Source organism: Pleurodeles waltl, chromosome 5 (assembly GCF_031143425.1).
Source record: "Pleurodeles waltl isolate 20211129_DDA chromosome 5, aPleWal1.hap1.20221129, whole genome shotgun sequence".
Taxonomy (NCBI): domain Eukaryota; kingdom Metazoa; phylum Chordata; class Amphibia; order Caudata; family Salamandridae; genus Pleurodeles; species Pleurodeles waltl.
Genome location: NC_090444.1, coordinates 1852940781 through 1852965875, shown reverse-complemented (window position 1 = coordinate 1852965875; position 25095 = coordinate 1852940781). Strand labels below are relative to the sequence as shown.

At 47.9% G+C, this 25095-nt stretch overlaps 1 long non-coding RNA gene across 1 annotated transcript in view; it reads right to left on the bottom strand.

Annotated features, from left to right (window-relative positions):
• The window catches only part of LOC138297446 (uncharacterized), a 189410-nt gene that overhangs the window by 163852 nt on the left and 463 nt on the right, over nucleotides 1-25095 (bottom strand). The window lies entirely within an intron of this gene.

Genomic DNA, 25095 nt, shown 5'->3' with positions numbered 1-25095 from the left:
GAACAAAGGATTTCCTCTGAGAGAGGGTGTTACACCCTCTCCCTTTTGGAAATAGGTGTGAAGGGCTGGGGAGGAGTAGCCTCCCCCAGCCTCTGGAAATGCTTTGATGGGCACAGATGCTGCCCATCTCTGCATAAGCCAGTCTACACCGGTTCAGGGATCCCCCAGCCCTGCTTTGGCGCGAAACTGGACAAAGGAAAGGGGAGTGGCCACTCCCCTGACCAGTACCTCCCAGGGGAGGTGCCCAGAGCTCCTCCAGTGTGTCCCAGACCTCTGCCATCTTGGAAACAGAGGTGTTGGGGAACACTGGACTGCTCTGAGTGGCCAGTGCCAGCAGGTGATGTCAGAGACCCCCTCTAATAGGCTCTTACCTTTCTTGGTAGCCAATCCTCCTTTCTTGATAGCCAAACCTCCTTTTCTGGCTATTTAGGGTCTCTGCTTTGGGGAATTCTTCAGATAACGAATGCAAGAGCTCACCAGAGTTCCTCTGCATCTCCCTCTTTGACTTCTACCAAGGATCGACCGCTGACTGCTCCAGGACGCCTGCAAAACCGCAACAAAGTAGCAAGACGACTACCAGCAACATTGTAGTGCCTCATCCTGCTGGCTTTCTCTACTGTTTCCTGGTGGTGCATGCTCTGGGGTCGCCTGCCTTCACCCTGCACCAGAAGCCAAGAAGAAATCTCCTGTGGGTCGACAGAATCTTCCCCCTGCTAACGCAGGCACCAAAAGACTGCATCACCGGTCCTCTGGGTCCCCTCTCATCCTGACGAGCGTGGTCCCTGGAACAAAGGAACTCTATCCAAGTGACTCCCACAGTCCAGTGATCCTTCAGTCCAAGTTTGGTGGAGGTAAGTCCTTGCCTCCCCACGCTAGACTGCAACCCTGTGTACTGCGTGATTTGCAGCTGCTCCGGCATCTGCGCACTCTTCCAGGATTTCCTTCATGAACAGCCTAGTCTGGGTCCCCAGCACTCCGTCCTGCAGTGCTCAACCCGCTGAGTTGGCCTCTGACGTCGTGGGACCCTCTTTTGTAACTCTGCGTGGACTCCAGTTCACAAATCTTCCAAGTGCCTGTTCATGTACTTCTGCAGATGCTGCCTGCTTCTGTGAGGGCTCTCTGAGTTGCTGAGCGCCCCCTCTGTCTCCTCCTCCAAGGGGCAACATCCTGGACCTTCCTGGTCCTCAGCAGCACCCAAAAACCTCTACTGTGACCCTTGAAGCTAGCAAGGCTTGTTTGTAGTATTTCTGCTTGGGAACACTTTTGCAACCTTTATCGCAACATGGGACATCTTCCATCCAAAGGAGAAGTTCCTAGTCCTCTTCGTTCTTGCAGAATTTCAAGCTTCTTCCATCCAGAGGCAGCTTCCTTGCACCTTCATCCGGGGTTTCCTGGGCTCCTACCCCCCCTGGACACTGCCGCGACTATTGGACTTGGTCCCCTTGCTTTGCAGGTCCTCAGGTCCAGGAATCAATTTTCAGTGCACTGCTGGTGTTTGTTGTTCTTGCAGAATCCCCCTATCACGACTATTGTGCTCTTTTGGGGTAGTAGGTGTACTTTACTCCTACTTTTCAGGATCTTGGGGTGGGGTATCTTGGACACCCTGACTGTTTTCTTACAGTCCCAGCGCCCCTCTACAAGCTCCCATAGGTCTGGGGTCCATTCGTGATTCGCATTCCACTTTTGGAGTATATGGTTTGTGTTGCCCCTAGACTTATGTTTGCCTATTGCAACCTATTGTAATCCTACACTGTTTGCATTACTTTTCTGACTCTTACTTACCTGTTTTGGGTTTGTGTACATATAACTTGTGTATATTACTTACCTTCTTACTGAGGGTACTCACTGAGATACTTGTGGTATATTGTCATAAAAATAAAGTACCTTTATTTTTAGTAACTCTGTGTATTGTGTTTTCTTATGATATTGTGCATATGATATAAGTGGTATAGTAGGAGCTTTGCATGTCTCCTAGTTCAGCCTAAGCTGCTTTGCCATAGCTACCGTCTATCAGCCTCAGCTGCTAGAAACACCTCTATTCTACTAATAAGGGATAACTGGACCTGGCACAAGGTGTAAGTACCTTTGGTACCCACTACAAGTCAGGCCAGCCTCCTACAGAGCCCAACACTCAAACGCCCAAAGCGGTCTCTCCTTGTTGCCGGGACATGATAACTCAGGAATCCCGGATTGCAGGTGGAGTTTACGCCCAGGCCTATGCAGCATTATTATTTCGAAGGATGTTAGGTAGTTCAATAGATTCCTATCCCACAGTTTGTCCAGGAGCCCGCTGATATTCCAGGAGCACATTGCAAGGTTGGTTTTATCTTCCGAGCTGCTGGGAGTTGGCTGCACCTTCATAATTGTCTTGGTACTGTGATCAGGGTACCGGGTAGCCAGCTCCAATCATCAGAGGGTGAGGGAGCCTTGGAGCAGGACAAGGGTGCTTGGATCACCCGTGCTGTTTGAGGAAAGAACAGCTTTCTATGAGAGTTCCTTGAAATATATCTAGGGGTACAGGACAGTGGCTGAGCCCCCGTGCCATCCGGTCACGGCAACAGAAGATATGGATAGACAGGGTCAATTACAGGGGAGACATGAATCCCCCAGTTCCTGAAAGACCCTCCAACTCCAAGTACTTACTCTGCTACTTTAGCAGAGATCCAGGTCACTTTGGTTGCTTCATTCGTCTGGGATGCAGAAGGCGGAATGGATTCCACTGATACCATATCTGCCAAGGTGAGACTCGCCATCGCAGGGAGCTTTCTCAGTAGCCATAAAATATTCTTCCGGTTCAGCAGGTCAGATGTGCCCCTCGATTTATACATTTATACATCAAAGTTGCTGTAGAGTTTATGCCACAGTTACGGAAAGTCAGTGCTGGAACCGCGGGGGCGGCCTGAGGGGAGGGCGACTTGCTGCAAGGCTTTGTTTGAAGTCTGGTAGCCTCCTGAGATGCTGACGCTGCCAACATGGGTTGCTCCCTTGCACACTCCACCTGGGAGTTTCATGATATGATGGATTCAAGGACAATTTAACCAGGTGAGACTTTTTGTTGAGATTTGTTGTAGCAATGAGTGATGCATTGGATGAAACACAACTATCAGCATCAAGAGGAGCAATCCAGGAAGTACTGACATGCCCAGAGGGTTGATTTTGTACAAAAGGAAGGCTTGACTGATTCTCCAATCTGGGATCGCTGAGTGGTGTTCTTTGTCTTAGCAAAGACAGGAGTCATGCCCCCCTGCCCAATGGCCATGCCCAGGGGACTTCTGTCCCAAGTTAGGCCCCCCATGCCACTTAAAAAATATATATATATATACTTACCTCTACTTACCTGTACTTACCTGGGATGGGTCCCCCATCCATGGGTGTCTTCTAGGGGTAGGCGAGGGTGGCAGGGGTGTCCCTGGGGGCAGGGAAGGGCACCTGTGGACTGCTTCCATGGTCAGAGACCATGGAAATGAGCCCACAGGTCCCTTAACGCCTGCCCTGACCCAGGCACAAATCAGACTGGGTGCCATTTTTTAAGGCCCGCCCCCTCCTGTGCGTCAAAATGACACGGGAGTATAAATAAGGCGCACAGGTCTTAAAGTCATTTTTGGGACGGGAACGCCTACCTTGCATGTCATTAACGCAAGGTGGTTTCACGCATCCAGAAAATGACGCACACTGCTGAATTTTGACGTTCGCTGGGTCAATGTATAAATATGGTGTTAGGTTTGCGCCAAATTTGAGTCAAACATTTTGACGCAAATTTGGCGCAAACAGAGTATAAATATGCCCCTTAGTTGCTGCTTGAGAAGCCGATGACTCCGGTAGTGAGAGAGCTAGTGGGCTTGGTGGACATCCAATGGTCTTAAGGCTACATGATGTTCTTGCAGCTAAATCAAAGGTGACTACTTAACTAATAATAGTTGGCTCCAGAGGAGATGGTAGGCCTGCAATACATGAGTTTGCTGCATAGATGGTTGAAACTGGATCCTTGAGAAAAAGAAATTTGGAATCAATTTTAGACTGACGCTTAGTGGCTGTGAGGATTTCTTGCACAGTCCTGTAGCCTCTTTGCTTAGTCTTGGTGTATTGCTCCACCTGAGTAGCTGTGATTAAACTACTGCCCTGCTGGATCAGTGATGTTTGCTAAGGCTTCAGGTGTTTCAGGCCCCCTTCCCCGACTTGGCTTCTTTCTCTGACGAGAGGTAGGGGGCTCTAGTTTTTCCAGAACGCATTTTGGCCAATTCGGCTGGATGCTTTCCTTTCTGCTATCCTAGATCTTTTTGTTCCTTGCCACCTTGCTGCACTCTTCCCGTGTAGCTGCTTGGTCAGTGATTTCGCTGGATAGCAGGGATAGGTACTGGGTTAGGGCGCTCCTGTCTGCAATCTTTCGGAAGGTATCCTGGAGGGAATCTGGATGACCTGGAGTACCTGGAGTAGCCCAGTCAGGCAGTTGGACAGGCAGTTGAAAGAAAGATGGGTCATGAGGGGGTCTCACCGGGTTCCCACAAGCCTCACCCAGACCTAGCTGTGCAGCTTCCGTGAGAAGCCCAGGGCGCACTCTCAGCAGCAGCCCACTATGACTGCTGCGCTCATAAATCACCCTTCGCCGACTCAGAACGCTAGCAGGTTTCTCAAGCTGCACAGGGTTATGCTGGGCTGCACTGCTGCTAAGAGGTGCAGGAGGATGCTAGGACCGCTCTAGGCCCTTAACCACAAGCCTGCCTGCCCACCTGCCCACCACCTACCCGCCCAGATCACGGCCAAGGTGGCCTGAGTAGTGGCCGCCGGTAGCAAGGGCAAAGCAAGGCAAAGGCAAGATGAGAGTTGGTGGTAGTGGATAGGGGATGGTGGAAGGGGGGAAGCAAGGGAGGCAAGGAGGAAAGCAAAGGAGGGAGCTGGAGTACTGTGGACAAGAAGGAGCAGAGGACCGGAGGGCTGGATGGCAGGAGAACAGGCCATAGCCTCAGCCCTATCCAGCCCCATCCAGCGTCCACCTGGACCCTGCCTCAGCCTCAACCCTCCCCTCACAGCTCTCCCGATCAACCGATCTCCCCCTGGGCCCTAAACCTTGCACCCCACCGCTACTTGCTCCCTGGCCACTCCTCACTGCCATACCGCCACTCACCTTGTGCACAGCATGCAAGCAGACCTTACAGAGCAGCTTTGCGGAGCAGCTGCTATCTCCTGTCTCCACGGCTCTCGTCTCCTCGCTCGTCTAAAGTATGAGGTGCAAAACCTGGCCTGCTAAGTCATTCTTTCAGTGATAGGCTACATCAACATCTGGTAGACCTAGGTCCACTTTCCCCTCAAGAACTGGGGAGGAAGGCAGACCATTGGGTCAAGACAAGGCTGACCAAAACTATCACTGTGGGGAGACCAAAAGAAAGAGGCCAAAAGCCTCCCCAAGGGAAAGATGGGAGCCAAAATAAAAATAACAAAGACTTTTCTCAAGGCCCCTAAAAATCTGTACAGGAGGGTGGGCCCAGAGACCCCTCACAGTCTAGGGGTGGGTACAAAGGTATACACTTTGGTCCCAGCAAGGCTTGGTGCCATGATTGCAAAACTAAAGGGCTCCAAATAGGAGACTCTAGCTGCAAAAACAAAAAGAATGCCTCTAGTCAATGTGCAGTAAATGCAGTTGTCAATCTCCAAATAGGATCAGAGGTGTGGCATGACCATTTCAGTGACCTCACAGAGCCAACATTAGCCACTCAGGGTGGGGTAGAATTATCCTGTGCTGTCTGGCCAAGTAATTTGCAAAAATACAGACAGCACCCTATGCTTAATGGGGAGAAAGTAGAAGCACTGAGGGACACAGGAGCTAGTGTTACCATTGTAACTCCCCACTCAAATCAGCTCCTGGTAGGGAAATCTTATCCTGCCACTAATGCTGACAATGAGACAAAGTTCCATCCCATGTCTATGGTAACCTTTGATTTGGTGGGAGAAGTAGGGCAAAAAGAAGTGGTTGTGCCCTCATCCATCCCTGTAGATTGCCTGCTTGGAAATGACACGGAGCATTCCCCCTGGTCTGATGGATAATTGAAGACCCATGCAGCAATACTAGTGACTCCTGAGTGGGCATGTGGCAAGACAAGGGCACAGAGTAAACTTCAGAGAGAAAAAGGAGAGCTGGGTCCTGAAATAGTTAACCAGCCTCCCAAGAGAAAAGGCAAGAAGACTGGGGACCAGATCCTAAACAGGACCCAAATCAGGACCCCTCTTCCCAGGAAGAGGAGTCAACCTTCTTGGAGAGAGCTGAGCCTCAAGAGCTTGGGCCTTACCACCCAGAGCTCTTGTGCCCAGGGGGACCCTCCAGGGAAGATCTGTGCCAGGGGCAGAGGGCCTGCCCCACTCTTGAAGGCCTGTGGCAGCAAACTGCACAGGAAGAGTTAGGGAATGTCAGTGGTACCCACAGGGTTTATTGGGAGGAGGGGCTCCTGTACACTGAGGCCAGAGACCTCACACCTGGTGTAACCAGGAACGTGGTAGTATCCCAGAACTTCAGAGAATTCCTCCTCAATCTATCCCATGACATCCACCTAGAAGGGCATCTGGGCCAAAACAAAACTTGGAGTAGGTTAGTTTACCACTTTTATTGGCAGAAGAATGCCCCAAAAAGTGAAGGACTTTTGTCAGTGCCAGGCCAGTGGGAAAGCTGGTAGGCACTTAAAGCCCCCCTTAATGCCACTACCTGTGGTTGGGTTACCCTTTAAAAGGTTAGGGGTTGACATTGTTGGCCCCTTTGACCCTCAAACAGCACCAGGACACAGATATATAATAGTGGTAGTGGATCATGCCACTAGATATCCTGAGGCTTTACCCCTTTGAACCATTACTGCACTTGCAGTTGCTAAAGCCCTCCTGGGTATCTTCACCAGGGTAGGGTTCCCTAAGGAGATAGTGTCAGACAGAGGTTCCAACTTCATGTCTGCATACTTAAAACACATGTGGCAGGAATGTTGGGTGACCTATAACTTCACTACCCCATACCATCCACAAACAAATGGGCTGGGAGAGAGATTTAACCAGACCCTAAAAGGCATAATTGGAGAACTCCCTGAAAAGCTCAGAAGGAGATGGGATGTCCTACTTCCTTGCCTACAGAGAAGTGCCACAAAAAGGAGTACTTTTCTCTCCATTTGAATGTTTGTTTGGGCACCCTGTTAGGTGACCACTAAGTCTTGTTAGAGAAGGCTGGGAGAAGCCTCTCAAAGAGCCCAAGCAAGCAAGACATTGTGGACTATGTGCTTGACCTACGCTGAAGAATGGCTGAGTACATGGAGAAAGCTAGCAACATTTTTTAGGCCAGCCAAGAGCTGTAAAGGCACTGGTATGACCAGAAAGCTGCCATGGTGGAGTTCCACCAGGGCAGAAAGTTTGGGTGTTGGAGCCTGTTGCCCCAAGGACCCTCCAGGACAAATGGTCTGGGCCCTATCCCATACTTGAGAGAAAGGGGGAGGACACTTACCTAGTTGACCTAGGCAGTTGCAAAAACCCAAAAAGAATCATACATGTCAACCGCCTAAAACTCTTCTATGACAGAGCTGATGTGACCATACTTATTGTTACATATAAGGGATAGGAAGATGAGAGTGAGTCCCTGATCTTCTCTCCAGCAACCCACAAGATGGTTCTGTGGATGGAGTGGTCTTATCAGACACCCTCACAGAACAACAGCAATCTGATTGCAGGCAAGTCCTCAACCAGTACACTGAGTTGTTCTCTCTGACCCCTAGAAACTGGTGACAGCTTGACTGTGAAGAACAAGATTTACAGAGAGTAAGACAATGTTGGAGAGAGTATTCAAGGAGAAGTTAAGAAGATGTTGGATTTGGGTTTCATTGAACCCTCTGGAAGCCCCTGGGCTAGCCCAGTAGTTTTAGTCTCCAAACCTCACTCCAAAGGAGAAACAAAAAGAGAATGAGGTTTTGTGTGGACTACAGGGGCCTCAACTCTGTGACAAAAACTGATGCACACCCAATTCCTAGAGCTGGTGAGCTCATAGACAGACTAGGGGCAGCCAATTATCTGAGTACTTTGATATAACAGCTGGGTACTGGCAGACTGGTCTGATCCCAGGAGCAAAAGAGAGATCAGTATTTTCTACTCTTAGTGGACATTATCAGGTCACTGTTTTACCCTGTGGACTAAAGAATGAACCTGCCACCTTCAAGAGGTTGGTAAACCAAGTCCTTGCCGGACTGGAAACTCTTAGTGCACCTTATCTGGATGGCATAGCTGTCTTACTTCCACGTGGCATGATCACCTGATCCACCTAGGGAAGGTCCTTGAGGCTCTGCAGAAGGCAGGCCTCACTATCATGGCCAGTAAGTGCCAGATAGGGCAGGGAAAAGTTGTTTACTTGGGTCACCTGGTTGGTGGAGGCCAAGTACAACCCCTCTAACCCAAGATTCAGACTGTTCTGGCATGGGAAGCTCCCACAACCTATTCACAAGTCATGGCATTCCTTTGCTTGACTGGGTCCTATAGGAGATTTGTGAAGGCTCATAGCACTATAATTGCCCCACTCACAGAACTAACCTCCAAGAAAATGGCCAAAAAGGTTAACTGGACAGTGAGTTGTCAAAAGGCCTTTGACACTCGGAAGGAAGCTATGTGCTCTGCTCCGGATCTACAAGCACCAGACTACTCCAGGCAATTCATAGTCCAAATAGATGCTTCGGAAATGGGGAAAGGAGTGGTCCTTTCCCAGAAAAATGATGACGGACATGACCAGCCACCTGCTTTTATAAGCAGGAAACTACTCCCTAGGGATCAATATTGGAGTGCTATAGAGAGGGAAGTATTTGCTGTGGTTTGGGCCCTAAAGAAGCTGAGTCCATACCTGTTTGGTTCTCCCTTCATAGTTCAGACTAACCACAGGCCTCTGAGATGGCTACAACAGATGAAGGGTAAAAACCCCAAACTGCTTAGGTGGTCCATCTCCCTACAGGGAATGTACTTTCAAGTGTAACACATACCTGGGACTTCCCATACCAATGCAGATGGCCTTTCCAGGTTCTTCCACTTAGATAATGAAGACTCACTAGGGAAAGGGTCGTCTCATCCTCTTTCTTTTGGTGGGGAGGGGAGTGTGAGAAAAGGCCTCTTTTTGACATGGTTAGCCCCCACATTTTGGCTGATGTATGATGTAGCCTAGAAATGGTAGTGCTCAGGGCCCCTGCTAACCTGGTGACCTGGGCCAGAGCTATTTCCCTAAACTGTTGTGATGCATTGCCACAATTGGATACACCTTTAGCTACCACTATAAGTCCCTAGTAAAAGGTCTTTAGGTACCCAGGGCATGAGGTACTAAGGGTAGGCCCCTCAGGGCAGCAGCACTGAGTGTGCCACCCTCTAGGGCCATGTATCCAGCTGCACTCAGCACTGCCATTGCAGGCTGAGTGTCCTGGTGTAAATCTAAAACACAAACTCGACATGGCGCACTGCCTGTGTGCCCTGTCCACTATACACTGCATACACTATGGATAAGATATCTGTGCCATTCTCTGCTTAGAATGTAGATTGTAGATAGGAGAACGTGGTGATCGTAACCAAGGGGATCGGAACGGCAGTTGGAAGAAGAGATTGGAAGAGAGCAGCAGCACAACTGAAGGATGGGGTGTAAACCGTCTTACATATATTAAACCAGTGAAATTGTACTCACAATACGCCTCCCTCTTCATTTCACTGGCGAAGAGCGTGCTGGAGGATCCATTGACGTCATCACCCCAACTCAGCGGCTCTCAAGAAACTCTCCGAACCGTATGTACTTAGGCCTCTTCCCTTAACTTGGACGTGGTTTTGTGGGCCTGTCTTCTCCAAGTTGCAGTGCATGCTGCAGACTTCGAGGGATTGGCACAGCGCTGCCTTCCCCTGACACGCACAGTTCACCGGTGTTCTCTCCCCATGCGATGCTCCTCTTGCGCGTGCGCCAACACAACACCAACGTCATATCAACGTTGGAACTTCACGTGGAAACAACAACGTCGTGACGTGACGTTGTGGCAGCCATTTTAATTTACGCTCTTCGGTGATAGGCGTTTCTGTGCTCGTGGCAGCCATTTTAATTCTTTGGGCTCGTGTCCATTAACTACCACGTGTCACACGCTCTTCGGTGGCAGGCATTTCTGGCAAAGTTCAAACGGGGAGTCTACACAAAAAAAAAAACCTGTGTTGTGATAAGTCTCCATAACTGTCTGTGACAAGCACACCTATTCCCGTTTTTTATACCAAGGAAACTAGTGACAGGCACACCTATCCTCAACTTGCAACTGCACATCTATCCACTTCCCGACGGAGTGCTTGTCCAGGAAAACCGGTGACACGCACACCTATTCTCTTTCAAACAGAGTCCTTACCCAGGAAAATCCTCGGCAATTACTACTAATTAAAACTTACCCGTTTATTTGAAAATGCAGAATGTAACTTGCCCACCTTTTTTTCTGACCTCTCCACTGGAACCCCCAATACATTGGAAAAAATGGAAGTCTGTTTTTGCGCATTATGCAAGAGTTTGCGGTACTTCTTTGAGTGCCGAACGGAAAATGACTCTTTTGATGCATTGCTTGGGTTCTGAAGGTCAGGAAGTCTTCGAGAATCTTCGAGAACTCTCTGTGGAAGAGACTGGTGAACTCAATGACTTTGAAGTTTGCATAAAAAAAGCTGGATTTACATTACTTACAAAAAGTCTCGACTGTTCTAGAAAGATATCAATTTGGAAAAAGGGTTCAAAAATCTGGGGAATGTGTGGAGGAGTATGTCACTGTTTTGCAGAAATTAGCTTCAACGTGTAGCTTTGGGGAAACTAAACAAGAAAGATTAAAGGACCAATTTATGTTAGGCTGCAATATTGATAAAGCAAAAGAATCCTTTTGGAATAAAGATAACCCATCCCTTAATGAAGTAATAACGATCGCCAAGACATGTGAACACAGTTCAGCGTGTCTTGATGAAATAAGAAAGACCAGTCTTAGGGACAAAGAGAGTGAGGTACAATCTGTCACCCAAGGCAAGAGTAGGGTAGAAAGAGTAAAGTCACAGTGTAGTATGAAGTCTCAGTGTGGCATGAAGGAGGAAGATAAGAATGTCAAAGAAAACAAATTTGAGCAAGGTAGATGTTTCAGGTGTGGTGATTTGGGGCATTTCGCCAATTTGAGGGGTTGTGATGGATGGAAAGCTTATTGCAAAAAGTGTGGTAAGAAGGGACATGTTACCTCATGTTGTAGGAGTACAAATCCACGAAAAGGAAAGGTCCAGGAGGTGACATTTACAGACAATGAATTTTCTGAGGATATCATTTTGCAGGTAACGAATGGTCTCGGTGGTCCAATAGAAGTTGTTCAGATCGATGGAATTTCTGTACCCATGATGTTTGACTCAGGAGCAAAGATTACGCTCATTCCCAGAACGCTTTTCAATAAACATCTTAAAAACGTGGTTAAGCTTTTCAGGCCAGACATTTGTCCCAAGGGTTATGGTGGAGAACCCATTAAGTTATTTGGCTATTTTATGGGCTATATACAGTTTAAAAATAGATTCACAGCTGGAAAAATCTAAATTTCCATGAGAGGCGACTCTCTCATTAGTTGGTTACACCAGAGAGACCTGAAAGTGTATCTAGACCCTAATAAAAATCCTTCAGTTCGACTGAAAGACGTAGAATGTGTGGATACTGTGGACAGCTCCTGACCCCTGTTTGAACAAGAGTTTCCTGAACTCTTCCAAGGGAAGCTTGGTTGTCTGAAGTGTTATGTGCATAAAATTAAGTTAAGGGATGGTGTCGCACCTGTAGTTAGCAAAGTGAGGAGTGTACCTTTAATGGTTAAAGAAAAAATGAAGGCAGAGTCAGACAAATTAAAGCAGAATGGGATAATTGAGGAGGTCGAGACCCACCGAATGGTTAGCCCCGGTCGTCATGGCTGAGAAAGCCAATGACGAGCCAAGGCTGTGCATTGACTTGAGAGAATTAAACAAGTATGTGGTGGTTAATCATTACCCTCCGCCCAACATCAATGAAATGTTATCCATGCTGCAGGGGGCAAAATGTTTTTCCTCCATTGATTTAACATCTGCCTATCACCAAATTAAACTGCACAAAGACTCACAGGAGTTAACTGCATTCATAACTCCCTTTGGCTCCTATAAATTTATTTGCATGCATTTTCGTTTAATCTCAGCTGCTGCAGCGTTCCAACATGCTATGGAAAAGGTACTGGAGGGAGTTCAAGGGATTAAAGTGTACCAAGATGATATTCTGGTTCATGGTGAGGATGTAAGCCAGCACAATGAGAGGGTATGACTGGTTCTTCAGAGACTCAAAGAGTGTGGACTTACCTTGAAAGCGGAAAAATGCAAATTCAATCTTGATGAGATTAACTATCTTGGGCACGGGATCCCCTCTACGGGAATAGAACCAAAAAAAGAACTAGTTGACACCATTTGCAACCTTATAAGCCCTTCTTCTAAAGAAGAAGTGAATACATTTCTTGGTATGGCAGAATTTTATAATAAGTTTGTGAGCAATTGTGCGGAAAAAACTAAATTCATGAGAAAATTAGTAAAAAAGGGTGTCCCTTTCAAATGGAGCACACAATGTGAAGAAGAATTTCTTAATATAAAACTTAACTTAAAGAATGCCTCTAGTTTACAGAGTTTTGAGCCAGGTCAGGAAACAGTAATAATGTCTGATGCTAGTGCCAAAGGACTTGGTGCAGGTCTAACACAAAAACATCATGGTGTAGCTAGGACAATTCTCTTTATATCTAGATGTTTGAAAGGAGCTGAATTGAGCTACTCTGTCATTGAGAAAGAGGTGTTAGCTGTTTTCTGGGCAGTGCGTAAGTTGAGAAAATTTTTGTGGGGTAGTAAATTCTTAGTGAGAACAGATCATAAACCATTAAAAGAGATTTTTGAAAAGAAAGGTTTGGATGCTGTATCTGGAAGGATAAGGAAATGGGTTGTAGCTTTGCAGGAGTTTTGTTTTGAGGTTCAGTACATATCTGGAGTAGAAAACAACATTGCTGATTGTTGTTCAAGGTTGGTTGAAGGAATTCCAGAGTCTGGGGTTAACATTGTCAGTGAGGATGAGGAGTTTGATGTTTGTGTGGTGAGAGAGGGAATAATTAAAGAAAGTGAGTGGCTGGCGGAACTACAAGGTGATGCAATAATGCAGTAGGTGGTTTCGAAAATTAAGAATAGTTGGAATGGAAAGAAAAAAATTATCAACAACTGTGTGGTTTCTGGAGAGTTAGAAATGAGTTATCTGCACATGGTGGTTTAGTTTTGAGAGGGACTAGACTTGTTCCACCGTTGAAATTAAGGAATTAATTAATTTCCCTAGCTCATGAGAGTCACCCAGGAATTTCCAAAACCAAGGAGAGGCTAAGACTTATGTACTGGTGGCCAGGTATGGACGTCCAAATTGAACGTTGTGTAAGGGGATGTGTAGCGTTCTCAAGGGCAGACAAGTCATTGATGTGTAGGGTTCAACCGATGGAAGTGAGGGAGTTACCAAATAAACCTTGGCAAGAAATTTCTATGGATATCCTAGGTCCTATAAGACATTCCAACGCAGACAAATATGTCATAGTCCTGCTAGATATGTACTCAAGATGGCCTGAAATAGGAATTACCACCTCAGTAGAAACGCGTGATGTGATAACTTTTCTTGATCAAATTTTTGACAGGGAAGGCTTCCCGTCTTCCATTTTAACTGATAATGGTGTACAATGTGTTTCGCATTGCATGGAACAATATCTGAATGACAGGGGCATCAAACATAAGAAAGCCTCCCTTTACCATCCAGAAACGAATGGCATGATAGAATGATTGAATAGAGTATTGAAAGAAACTATACAAATGGCCTTAGCGAACAACAAGAGTAGGAAGGATGAGGTATTTTGCAAGATAAAAAACTATCGGTTGACCCCTCACTCAACTATAGGGTTTTCACCATTTGAATTGTTTAAAAGAAGAAAACCTAACACTCTTATTTGTCCCCATGGGTAAAAGACAAAGTGGGTGTGAGGTTAGAAATTGGTAATTGTGATGAAAGGAAAAGTGAGAGGGAGCATAAAAAGATTTCTGAAAGGAAGATTGAGTTTGATAAACGGAAAGCTGTAAAAAAAAGTGGTGATTCAAGTGGGTGATTTTGTCAGGGTGAAAAATCCTCGCTTTGGTCTCTCGAGAGATCATTCTAAATTCTCTATTCCCCTCAAAGTGACAAAAGTCATAGAAAATGCTATAAGGACAGAGGATCATAGGATGTGGAATATTGGAAGGGTAGTAAAAATCAAATCAGGGTTTGTCGGAGATGGTGTGAGAGAAAGGAAGGATGACGATGACAGTGTTGAGTTGAGGAAGAGTTCAAGAATAACCAGACGCCCGAAAGCTCTGGATGACTTTGTGAAATAAGTGACGTTGAAGTTCAAGTCTTCATGTAATTCTTCTCTTATGTATTCTCGTTATATAAAGTGTCATAGTATAATTAGCTATCCTATAATGCTAAATGTGTTTGCTAAACATGAGAAGGAGTTGTTTATGTATTTATGATTTATTATAATTTATGCTTATTACTTTCTTGTTATGATAAGAGGGAGATGTGTGGCATTCTCTGCTCAGAATGTAGATTGTACATGGTAGAACATGGTGATCGTAACCAAGGGGATCAGAACGGCAGCTGAAAGAAGAGATTGAAAGAGAGCAGCAGCACAGCTCAAGGATGTGGTGTAAACCGTCTTACATATATTAAACCAGTGAACTTGAACTCACAATACGCCTCCCTCTTCATTTCAACATCCTTCTGGCAGGCCTTCCAGCCCTAAGGCAGAGTGCACCATATTATATGTGAGAGCATAAGCAATATGCCCCCCCTGTGTCCTTGCCAAACCTGGGACATAGTGAGTGAACAAAGCAGCCATTTTAATACATATGCTGGACTCTGGTCAACACGAGTTTCCCAGCTACATGATGGCCACTCTGACCCCTGGGTTGTTTGGTATCAAACAACTCAGAATGATAAATCCAAACTGGTACCAGTATTGGATTTATCCCTAAATGTACCCAGGGATCACCTTAGAGATGCCCCCTGCAAAAGCTAACTACCCAGGCATGGTTGTTGACTGGTCCTATCCAGCCTGCCACCTCCAGCCACTCAATCTAAAAACCTTGGTGGAGAGATCCGTCTCTCCGGTTTGTTAAACAATGCCTTTCATGGGTGGAGGTGCTAACTCCCCCTCAGCCAGGAATGTGCACTGCCCTGGAGGTGAGCTTCAAAGGGCTTACCACCTTTCAAACTCGACCCCCAGGCCAGCTGCTAGCAACAGATGGTCAATCCCCTTGCAAGCCCCCATTTTTGGTGGGAGCAAAGGCGGGAAACTATACAAAGAGTAGGGGGAGTGGCCCCACCTGGTATGTACCACCCCTAAGGTGTTGCCTGCGAGGTGGGCACGCCATTTAATTTTCCTCATCTTAGATGGAAGGAAAATAGCCAATCAGGGATAGGGAAGTGACCCTTCCCACAGGAAGTGGTCACTATAGTGGGTGTAGCCACCCAAAGGGAGGTGTTCCATAGGACACTACCAGGTTCTCCCTAAAACACCCACTAAATTCAGTATTTAGTGGGTACCCCTAGACCATGTAATCAGATTTGACGGACAAAAGAAGACCAGCACAAAGACAATCCAAGGCACGAGAACTGTGGACCTGCTGCACAAATAAAAAGGCGCCAAACCCTGCCAGCTGCACCCAGGACTCAACAATCACCGCTGAGGAGCTGCTGGACACTGGAAAAACTCTAAAAAAAACCAGAGGACCTCCAGGCTTTGAAAATCTCCCAATAACCCCCTCCAGAGTGGAGGTACCACTTTGCAACAAGAAGAAACCAGCAAAGCAGTGAGGTTCACTTCACTGACCAGCCACTAACTCCCGAACTGGAAATTGCAGCTGGACTTGATGACACACCGATGACCGTGAGGACAACCCCTGCGAGTGTGCCAAGTTTGGTGGCATTGCACCCTCCAGTGGTCAAACCGTACCAATATCCTGGGTATTGGTCAGCTGACATCGGACCCAGGAAGACCAGCCCGCCCGGGGCTGAAAAAGGACCAGGAGAAAACCCCAGTCGAGGGACTTCAGGAACACCCTGGATCTTCCACCAGAGTGCCCCAATTGTCCTTTAAACGACCCTTTAACCGACTTACCTCCAGCTCCAAAGGGCATCCTTGCGCACAGCTCCTGGCTCACCAACTTGCTCTGCACTCGGCCTCCCTGTGCCCTGCAATGAAGAACCTGCTGTGTCCTAAGGGTCCCCCACCCCTTGAGACCTCATCACTCCAAGGAGACCCCAAGGAACCACTTCTAAACCTACCTGTGCAGTGCTTTTCCAAGTGGTCCCTTGCATTGACCATGCACCAGCTCCAGAGACTTTTTATTGTTGCTCCTGCCGGAACCAGGAGCCACCAAAACTTCTCCAGTGTGCCCACTGACAAACTCAACCAACCTGCAAAAAAAGAACTTGGTAACTCAACTGTACGATTTTATATGTATTTTTAAAGGTTACTTTCCATTGATTCCTATGGTGCGTAATTACGCACAAAAAGACTATTTTTATTCAACTTCAAAAATCTATTTCTCAAAAAGTACTTAACCAATTTTGATAATCCTGGTCTTAAAAGTTACATAAAAGTATTTTTATAAATTGGTCTTGAGTTATTCCGTTGAATGTGTGAGTTGCATGATTGATACTGTGAATACAACAAATGCTTTGCCCTTCTCCAAGATTGGCCTAACTGCTCGACCAAGCTACCTTAAAAATTACAGTATTAGGTGATCTAGTTTTTGTACCCCTGTAAACCAATGTGTGGTTGCCTGGACCCCCTGCACAGTGTGCAGAGCTTTGCAAGCTAAACAGAGGTCTAGTCTCCTACAGAGCCGTCAATGGTGACGTTGCTGGCGGTGGAAAAGATGGGGTCGAGTATGTGTCCGGATATGTGCGTTAGTGAGGTGACCAATTTCTTGAGACCGATTGTTTCAAGATTCTCAAGTAGCGATGAGGTGTTGTTGCCGTCAATGTGGAAGTTGGGGTCTCTGAGGTGAACGTAGTTGGTGGAAGCGAGTGCGTGGGGACTATGAGGTCGACGATGAAGTTGCTGAAAGCTGGGCATGGGCCGGGTGGTCTGTAGATGAGGGTGCCATGGGTGGTGGTCTTCGGGGTGATGTGCACTCGGAAGTGAAGGTGCTCCATGACGGGGGAGTGTTCCTGTGCGTTGATCGATAGGCGGAGGATAGTCTTATAGGCGATGGCTAGTCCACCGACTGGTCTGGATGGTCGGTCCTTGCAGAGCAGTTTGTAGTCGCAGGGGATGGCGATGGTGATGTCTGGTTCAGATGCTGCGGTGAGGAAGGCAATGCCCGGCAAGTGGAGTCTATCAGGTCCTAAACTCCACAGCCTGCTTGTGCAGGGAGTGGAGGCCTGGAGGAGTTTTTGATGGTTCTGCGGCTTGGGAATCTGGCATTTGGAGTGCTGAGAAGGTGCAGTGGCAGTTGCGACAGGTAAAAGGTCCATGGATGCCCATGGGGGAAGCAAGGTGGTAGGTGGTCCAACGTCCTGGGTTCAGTGCGTGGAGTGCTTCGGCGTCGTATGGGTGGATGGTGCGAGAGCCAGGGTCTGTGGCGCTGGTAGCGGTCCAGGTGCGGAAGGGTGCAGACGGGTTTGCTTTTGCCGTGCCATTGGTGTGGCCGCACAGCGGCCACCCTTCAGAAGGGGATGGAGGGGGGAGGGATTGGTTGGCTGGAAGGTGGGAGGGCAGGAAAGCGATTTGAGTGCAGGCTGTGGGAGCAGCAGGGATCGGGAAGCACGGGGAGAAACGTTAACAAAAGGGAGAGCAGAAAAAGAGTAAAGCAGCAAAATCAGAAAAAAAGAGGAAAAGAGAAAAGACATACAAACCAGACAGACACAGATGGCCACTAGGCTATCAGGGACGAGGCGCAGGGGGGTGCTTGCGGCTGAAGGCGGGCCTCTAACATAGAGCCGGCAGGCTCTGTCAGGCAGAACAGCAGCAGCAGCAGTGGCCACGCAGGAGGGAGAGACGGACGCTGCCCAGAAAGGTCAGTGAAGTCGCCTCAGTGTCACCTGCAAGTATCCGGATAGGAAATAAAACAGGAAGTTCTCCTATTGGTGGTCGGTTATATTGCTGACCTTTAGGGTGGATGGGGCTGGAGAGTGTTTCCTGTTTTGTTTCCTCTCTGGATGGAGGTTAACCTCATGACGTCAGGACTGGGTCGAGGACGAGGGATGTAGAGCTAATGTGTGTGTTACAGGACAGGGTGTCACTGATCATTGATCATGGTCTAAAATCCTTCATCCGCACAGGGCGCAGATTTACACAGTGGAAAGATTATTTGGTTAACAAAGGTGCCAGGTGGCCTGAATACAGCGAGGACAGGGATAGTTAGTGAACTCAAGAAAACTTCAGGAGCATTGTGTCTGTTTTGAGGCAGATTCAAGTTCCTCATAGTTTACACAAAACACGCCCTTTCTGATATTTACCTAATTACATTCTTGGACTCGCCATAACGTGCCACTCAAAGTGTCACACATAAGGCAGTGAAATATCAATCGTAAATGCACTGAAATCCTGTCACACGTAAGCAAACTGGAACCATGGCAGCTATGTAACCATCTGCCTACACCCTCATTATAGAGTCCAGGGGTCCACAGGTGCACAGTCATTGCAGACTCAAAGGACGTACCATTTTTATTGTGTGAGGGTCAGACACTGGGCTGCTGTGGACTTCAGCTCAACTATAGGGCCAAGTGCATCGGTCAGAGAGATCATTGGGTAGAAGTGAGTAGGGCATATTGATGAAGTCCTAAACCCCTGCTGCATCACAGCACATGGGAAGGCCCCAGTGCTTAATTTGTAAACAAAAAGGTGGCAGTGCTCAAAGCCCTCCTCTTAAACACGCAGCTGCTGCAATTAAATGTACAAACACGGAATACTGAGGCAGCGTAATCCCGCTGCCATCTCGGGCCTCTTCAATCCATATAAAGCCACTCCCTGCCCCTTCAGCTCACTCTTGCAGCTTTCTGCTTTCTCCCATTGTGACGCTTTTTCGTTTTTCTCTTCCTCCGTCTTTCCCATGTGTGTCTTTTGCTCGCAGTAAATGCTTGAGGCAGAAGACTAAGCTCCGGCCCTCAAAAATAAGTGCTGGTGCTCAGCACCGGAAACAACAAGCACAAATTAAGCACTGGAAGGACCCCTACCCCGAGACCCTGCATATTCCTTTCACAAGACGCCATTGTACATCAAGGTGGGGCGTTGTATATTGTGCAGGGCTTGTAAAAGTTTGGTGGTCCGGCCTGGCACGTAGTTAGGCAGACCTCTGCGCGTGCTCCCTGTACGCATCCCCTGTCCCTGAGAGAGGACGAGGATGGTGTGCCTGCTCCGAAGAACAGATACTGAAAGGGTTTCTGCAGATGCCCAGACCTGATTCTATACTAGAACTTTATGTGAAGTCATGTCAGTTCTGCGCATGCTCAAATGTTAAAGCCTCTGGTCACATTTCCATCCTGCAGCAGAGCCTGGCAGCGGATCTGGGGTGGGCAGGGTTTCGCACAATGGTAATTACCTGGCTTCGAGGCACTGAATGAATGGGCCTGGCCCTGCGGTGTGTGACCTTGAGGTCAGTGGTCTGACCCCCAGGCGCCCTCAGGTCACGTAGTCACATGATCTAATTTCTGTTAAAGGCCTTTTAACATTTGACAGTCTTTCAGCAGCACATTTACAGAAAAAAATGAACATTCTCTGATGACAACAGCTTTTAATGTGGAGACAAAAATCGATGGTTTAACACATAGGCCCTCATTATGACATGGCGGTAAGTCCCGCTTACCGCCCTGCTGACTGCCGCCAACATACCGCGACCGCGGCGGTATACCGCTACCCGTATTATGAACCACACATAGAAATCCGTCACTATACGGACACACACACAAGTCCGCCAGCCCAAAGGTGAGTGATAAACTGGCGGTACCAAAACCTACACCGTTACGCCAACAGAACTACGCCCATAGCATAATGACCCACGAATTACCGCAGCGGACATTCAACAGCGGTAAACCATTGGCGGTACATACAGCTGCGCTCAAAATACACACACACATTCAAAACAACACCACATTGGACAGTTCAAATTACACACACCTGACGCCCATACACACACCACACCCACACACTCACACTACTATAAAACACACACCCACACTATCCACAAACCCTTACGACTTTAAAAAAAATGACAACCGAGAGAGAGAGACACCAAAAGCACCCACAGAACCAAAGCCACAGAACACCATCACCCATGCACCATCCACGCACCACACAGCACACACCCCAAAACATCACCCCACACACCCTCACACACACCACTCACACTACACCCACGGCACCACAACGACACCCCAGGCTCTCAGAGGAGGAGCTAAGGGTCATGGTGGAGGAAATCATCAGGGTAGAGCCACAGCTATTCGGATCACAGGTGCAGTAGATGTCCATTTCTAGGAAGATGGAGCTATGGCGGAGGATCGTGGACAGGGTCAACGACGCGGGACAGCACCCCAGAACAAGGGATGACATCAGGAAGAGGTGGAAAGACCTACGGGGGAAGGTGCGTTCCGTGGTTGCAAGACACCAGATAGCTGTACAGAGGACTGGCGGTGGACCCCCACCTCCTCCCCCACAACTAACAACATGGGAGGAGCAAGTCTTGACAATACTGCATCCTGAGGGCCTGGCAGGAGTAGCAGGAGGACTGGACTCTGGTAAGTCATCTCTCTATTACTATCACCCCCCCTACCTGCATGCCATCACAAACCCCCACCCCTACCCTCACCCCCATAACTCCACCACCTCCCACATACCCCACCATCACAACCCACTCATCCCAATACCAAGCCCTGCATGCAACACCAATGCATGGACACCCATCACAGACCTGCATGTGCAACCATCACCACTGCATGCACACTAGAGACAAACACCTAGCCAACCAAATAACTACTCACACTAAGGCTAATCTGCCATGGCAATATCAACCAACACACCCATGCACAAGATGACACACGCAGAAACTATAACACTGCATTTACATCCCCACAGGTCCTCCACACAATGTCACCGGAGAAGAGGTGCCAGCAACATCCAGTCCCCCACAGAGAAGCCCACAGTGATGACAGAAGCTCTGGACGCCTGGATCAGGATGAACAACCTGACCCATCAGGGACCTCTGGACAGTTGGTTACCCAGCCACAGTCCCATACCACCACAGAGCCTCCCCCCTCAGGAAACACCACCACAGAACCCACCCAGTGGGCCCATACCTCTGTCCCAGGACACGTCAATCAGCAGTGTGTCCACCACTACAGGGACCCCAGGGCACACCACAAACACAGGACGATCAGGGCCCTGGGGTCAGTGGCAGTGGGCACACGGTTCAGGGGACAGAGGCACAGGACAACAGGGAAGCTGGGAACCCACTCTCCACGAGGCACTCACCAACATCCTGGGAGCATACCACCATTCCCAGGAGACGATGGGCCAGATACTGGACAAGTTGCAGGAGACACAGCGGCTGCAGGAGGGACAGTACCTGGGAATCAGGGAAGACTTGAAGGACATAAACACCAACCTGGTCACCATTTCAGGGGTGCTGGCTGGCATTCCCAACACCATGAGGGAGGCAGTGGCACACCAACGGGCCCCTGACACTAGCCACACCGATGAACAGCCCTCCACCTCTGCCAACGGTAGTGGACAGGATGCCCCGCCACAGGAACAACAGGCCACCAGCACCCCACCCCCTGCAGCAGGAGAACCACCACGCAAACGGTCCCTGCGATCCAGGCAGAAGCCAGAGAACATTGCCAAGACCTCCACCAGGAAATAAGACTCTCCTGATTGTCACCCTTGTGTCCCACTCTGTTACCCTGTCCACCTTGAACTGCCATTGCTCCCCTTCCTATGCCCCATTGGACAATGCACCTGTGATACAAATAGACTGGACTCTATCCTGGACTTTCCTCCACCATCACCCAAGCCCATTGCACATCCCCATTTACTTCTCAGCACTTAAATAAACACCCTTTTAAAAAATACAAGTATGGAGTATGGCAAATGATTTAAGGATGTATTTGTTTAACAATCTGTAGACATTGCAATTAGACTGTACAGTTATGTATACATAGGTATGACCAGTATTGTGCTGCAGTCAATACACCAGGAGCCAGAGTAGGGCACAAATATCTATGAATAGACATGTTACAGGGCACAGTAAGTGGCCATAGTAGTGGGAACAGCAGCCTGCCAGAGAAAATTCACTACACAGAACAGCAATGGAAGATGAAGTTACAGTGTCTTACCTGTGTGTCACTGGAAGTACTGTCGAATGATAGTTGTTCTGTTGTCCACATCCTCATCCTCTGCCTCCTCTTCGTCACTGTCCACAGGCTCCTCCGCTGCTGCACGCCCATCTCCAGCCACATCCTCCTGCAGAAAAGGCACCTGGCTTCTCAAGGCAAGGTTGTGCAACATGCAACATGCCACGATGATCTAGCACATCTTCTTTGGTGAGTAGCACAGGGATCCACCTGTCAGATGGAGGCACCTGAACCTGGCCTTCAGGAGGCCAAAGGTGCACTCAATAATTCTTCTTGTTTGCCCATGTGCCTCATTGTAACGTTACTCTGCCCTTGTCCTGGCATTCCTCACTGGGGTCAGTAGCCATGAGAGGTTGGGGTAACCAGAGTCATCTGCAAATATCGAGGGATACCTGTTAGCCACACACTCGCCCTTAGGGCCAACCCCATACCCATATACCAACACACACTGGGTGGGGATCATGGGCTCACCTATTAGCCACACCCGGTGCCTCTGGAGTTGAGCCATCACAAATGGGATGCTGCTATTCCTCAAGATAAAGGCATCATGCACAGACCCAGGATACTTTGCATTCACATGGGAGATATACTGGTCCACCAGGCACACTATCTGCACATTCATAGAGTGAAAGCTCTTTCGATTTGTGAACACCTGTTCATTTCTCTTGGGGGGGACAAAGGCAATATGTGTACCATCAATTGCTCCAATGATGTTGGGGATATGTCCCATTGCATAGAAGTCAGCTTTCACTGTGGCCAAATCCTCCACTTGGGGGAAAACGATGTAGTTGCGCATGTGTTTCATCAGGGCAGACAACACTCTAGTCAGCACCATTAAAAACATTGGCTGTGACATCCCTGCTGTCATGGCCACTGTCACTTGGAAGGAGCCACTTGCCAAGAAATGGAGCACTGATAGCACTTGCACAAAAAGGGGGGATCCCAGTGGGCTGATGGATAGCTGAGATCAGGTCTGGCTCCAATTGGGCACACAGCTCTTGGATTGTGGCCCTATGAAGTCTGTAGGTGAGGATTATGTGCCTGTCCTCCATTGTTGCCAAGTCCACCAGGGGCCTGTACACGGGGAATGTCTCCATCTCCTAATCATCCTCAGCGGTTGTAATCTAGGGGGCAAAACGGTGAGCAGATGGTTATTTTCAAACATAATCAAACAACAACAAAAAGGGGGGGGCGTGAGCGGGAGGTTCGGAGAACAAACTCCTGGTCCTGTGTATATGTCTCCCAATAATGAATAAATCAAAAATTATATACACAGTTCCAAAAAGGTGTTTCTTGTAAAATTATAGTTCTATGTTCAGATTGGTTGGAAATCAATTATTTCGAAGCAAGTGCCCTCACTCACCTTTCGGTGACATGCTTCATCATAGGGCCATGCTCCTCGTCAGGCCGGCACTGCAATGCCTGACGGGCCCCACAGGGGGGCTCTTTGCCGGAGATCCTTTGCAAATGATAAACAGCCGGTCAAAAAACTAATCTAGGATAGGTATGAAGGTAGTTAAAAATTACTAGAGGTAGAATACAATTTATTAGGATCTTAGAACCTCTGACATGATTAAAAACAGTGTGAGGGGAGATAATAAAACAATGTTTACACTCCCCAATAAGCCAAAAAGTAATCCCTAGGTCTCTCAATAGGGAGTATAGTGAAAGTAGACACAGGGTCCCCTGTGTTACTTTAAGTAATAGGTCAACATGTTTCTCGCTAATTAGTCAAAAATGATCTAGTGCGATTCATCAGGACCATGTCACGTACCTAATCCTTAAGCAATTAGAAACCCATAATAGGGAATATCTGTTTAACAGGAACCTGAAATATAGAAGGGAGAAACAATCAACAAAGACTTTCTTTGTTTCAAATATAAATGTGTGCACAATGTCCTCAGTAATAAAGCCACAAACTCGTGAGAAATCCCTTCGGTGACATGTGCCAAAAGCAAAGCAGTGAAGAAGACAACAACACAGCAAAGGTGCCACAATGCTTACCCTCCATTTACTAAAGGATGGGCCCCATCGGGGAAAACATCAGGCTTGAGCGGTCCACTATGGTCTAGATATGCATGGAGAAAGAATATCTTAAATTGCAACAGAGTAGTGCGTAATGTCACAAAGAGAGGACTAAAAATTATATAATCTAAATGTGACATAAAAAGCCTCGAGACACACAGGTGGAGAAATATCAAAACTAGAAACTACCAAAAAAGAGAACACATATATATACACACACATCATCTCATGTTGGTAGTCCTTAGTCACTTAAAGATTGCCCCGGAGTGGTGCTAGGGCAATACAAAGTGAAGTGCTAATAGCAGAGCCCCAACTAACCTAGGTAGGGAAGTTACTGTGAAAAAGGGGCGTTGCTAAACTCGTAACTTGACATACCATCCCCCCGGTTAAGCCATAAATTAATGTCGTCATGGAGTAGGGAGATGCAAGATAAATGTCAATATTTGCAATGTGGGCATACTGTAGTGGAACCCCAGGGATAGTACCTAACGCGCGTTAAAACTCTTGTAATAATGCGAAATACACAAGCGAGAGTCGAAATATGTAAATTAGCAGGGGAGCCTGTCTACCCCTGTACCGATACACGGTTAGCTGCACTGGATTCGGACACTAATTAGGGCAGAGCGCGCGAG